This window comes from Juglans regia, unplaced genomic scaffold (genome assembly GCF_001411555.2).
Source record: "Juglans regia cultivar Chandler unplaced genomic scaffold, Walnut 2.0 Scaffold_377, whole genome shotgun sequence".
NCBI classification, from domain to species: domain Eukaryota; kingdom Viridiplantae; phylum Streptophyta; class Magnoliopsida; order Fagales; family Juglandaceae; genus Juglans; species Juglans regia.
Window position 1 is genome coordinate 1 of NW_023358616.1, and position 2308 is coordinate 2308.

Consider the following 2308-nt stretch of genomic DNA (forward strand, 5'->3'; position numbering starts at 1 on the left):
AGTAGTACTAGGATGGGTGACCTCCTGGGAAGTCCTCGTGTTGCACCCCTGGTTTTTGTTTTTTCCGCCTTGCGAGATAAATTGACAAGAAGGACCACTCGGGAGTGGATTTTTCGGGAAATCTCGCCCTGCCCATCGCGTAGCCATGGGTTTGGGTCAGATCTCCGTTTGGATTGGGATCGGAAGGACGCTAGTATGTCGCTCAAGGATTATATGAATTTTAAGTAATTAGTTTGATGGGTGCGATCATACCAGCACTAATACACCGGATCCCATCAGAACTCCGCAGTTAAGCGTGCTTGGGCGAGAGTAGTACTAGGATGGGTGACCTCCTGGGAAGTCCTCGTGTTGCACCTCTCGTTTTTGTTTTCTCCGCCTTGCGAGATAAATTGACAGAAAGACACTGGGAGTGGATTTTTTGAGGAAAAATCTCATACATACATCGCGTAGCCATGGGTTTGGATCAGATCTCCGATTGGATTGGGATCGGAAGGGCGCTAGTATGTCGCTCAAGGATTATTTGAATTTTAAGTATTTAGTTTGATGGGTGCGATCATACCAGCACTAATGCACCGGATCCCATCAGAACTCCGCAGTTAAGCGTGCTTGGGCGAGAGTAGTACTAGGATGGGTGACCTCCTGGGAAGTCCTGGTGTTGCACCCCTCGTTTTTGTTTTTTCCGCCTTGCGAGATAAATTGACAAGAAGGAGCACTCGGGAGTGGATTTTTGGGAAAATCTCGCCCGGCCCATCGCGTAGCCATGGGTTTGGATCAGATCTCAGTTTGGATTGGGATCGGAAGGACGCTAGTATGTCGGTCAAGGATTATATGAATTTTAAGTAATTAGTTTGATGGGTGCGATCATACCAGCACTAATGCACCGGATCCCATCAGAACTCCGCAGTTAAGCGTGCTTGGGCGAGAGTAGTACTAGGATGGGTGACCTCTGGAAGTCCTCGTGTTGCACCCCTCGTTTTTTTGTTTTTCTCAGCCTTGTGAATAAATTGACAAGAAGGACCACTTTCGGGGGGTGGATTTTGAAAATACATATACGCCAGTAACTATAGGTTTGGATCAGATCTCCGTTTGGATTGGGATCGGAAGGACGCTAGTATGTCGCTCAAGGATTATATGAATTTTAAGTAATTAGTTTGATGGATGCGATCATACCAGCACTAATGCGCCGGATCCCATCAGAACTCCGCAGTTAAGCGTGCTTGGGCGAGAGTAGTACTAGGATGGGTGACCTCCTGGGAAGTCCTCGTGTTGCACCCCTCGTTTTTGTTTTTTCCGCCTTGCGAGATAAATTGACAAGAAGGACCACTCGGGGGTGGATTTTTGAGAAAATCTCGCCCTGCCCATCGCGTAGCAATGGGTTTGGATCAGTTCTCCGTTTGGATTGGGATGGGAAGGACGCTAGTATGTCGCTCAAGGATTATATGAATTTTAAGTAATTAGTTTGATGGGTGCGATCATACCAGCACTAATGCACCGGATCCCATCAGAACTCCGCAGTTAAGCGTGCTTGGGCGAGAGTAGTACTAGGATGGGTCACCTCCTGGGAAGTCCTCGTGTTGCACCCCTCGTTTTTTGTTTTTCCGCCTTGCGAGATAAATTGACAAGAAGGAGCACTCGGGAGTGGATTTTTGGGAAAATCTCGCCCTGCCCATCGCGTAGCCATGGGTTTGGATCAGATCTCCGTTTGGATTGGGATCGGAAGGACGCTAGTATGTCGCTCAAGGATTATATGAATTTTAAGTAATTGGTTTGATGGGTGCGATCATACCAGCACTAATGCACCGGATCCCATCAGAACTCCGCAGTTAAGCGTGCTTGGGCGAGAGTAGTACTAGGATGGGTGACCTCCTGGGAATTCCTCGTGTTGCACCCCTCGTTTTTGTTTTCTCCGCCTTGCGAGATAAATTGACAAGAAGGACCACTCGGGGGTGGATTTTTGAGAAAATCTCGCCCTGCCCATCGCGTAGCAATGGGTTTGGATCAGTTCTCCGTTTGGATTGGGATCGGAAGGGCGCTAGTATGTCGCTCAAGGATTATATGAATTTTAAGTAATTAGTTTGATGGGTGCGATCATACCAGCACTAATGCACCGGATCCCATCAGAACTCCGCAGTTAAGCGTGCTTGGGCGAGAGTAGTACTAGGATGGGTGACCTCCTGGGGAGTCCTCGTGTTGCACCCCTCGTTTTTGTTTTCTCCGCCTTGCGAGATAAATTGACAAGAAGGACCACTCGGGGGTGGATTTTTGAGAAAATCTCGCCCTGCCCATCGCGTAGCAATGGGTTTGGATC

The 2308-nt window shown here is 48.4% G+C and overlaps 7 non-coding genes across 7 annotated transcripts; all 7 read left to right on the forward strand.

Moving 5' to 3' along the window:
• Positions 1-238: 238 nt before the first annotated feature.
• Positions 239-357, forward strand: LOC118345703. Its single transcript, XR_004799197.1, has one exon. It is a non-coding gene; the product is annotated as a 5S ribosomal RNA (ribosomal RNA).
• Positions 358-545: 188 nt separating this feature from the next.
• Positions 546-664, forward strand: LOC118345705. The gene has a single exon (XR_004799199.1). It is a non-coding gene; the product is annotated as a 5S ribosomal RNA (ribosomal RNA).
• A 189-nt stretch (positions 665-853) lies between these two features.
• Positions 854-970, forward strand: LOC118345702. The gene has a single exon (XR_004799196.1). It is a non-coding gene; the product is annotated as a 5S ribosomal RNA (ribosomal RNA).
• Positions 971-1156: 186 nt separating this feature from the next.
• On the forward strand, positions 1157-1275 carry LOC118345701. The gene has a single exon (XR_004799195.1). It is a non-coding gene; the product is annotated as a 5S ribosomal RNA (ribosomal RNA).
• A 189-nt stretch (positions 1276-1464) lies between these two features.
• On the forward strand, positions 1465-1583 carry LOC118345704. The gene has a single exon (XR_004799198.1). It is a non-coding gene; the product is annotated as a 5S ribosomal RNA (ribosomal RNA).
• A 189-nt stretch (positions 1584-1772) lies between these two features.
• LOC118345700 lies at positions 1773-1891 on the forward strand. The gene has a single exon (XR_004799194.1). It is a non-coding gene; the product is annotated as a 5S ribosomal RNA (ribosomal RNA).
• Positions 1892-2080: 189 nt separating this feature from the next.
• LOC118345706 lies at positions 2081-2199 on the forward strand. The gene has a single exon (XR_004799200.1). It is a non-coding gene; the product is annotated as a 5S ribosomal RNA (ribosomal RNA).
• Positions 2200-2308: the final 109 nt, after the last annotated feature.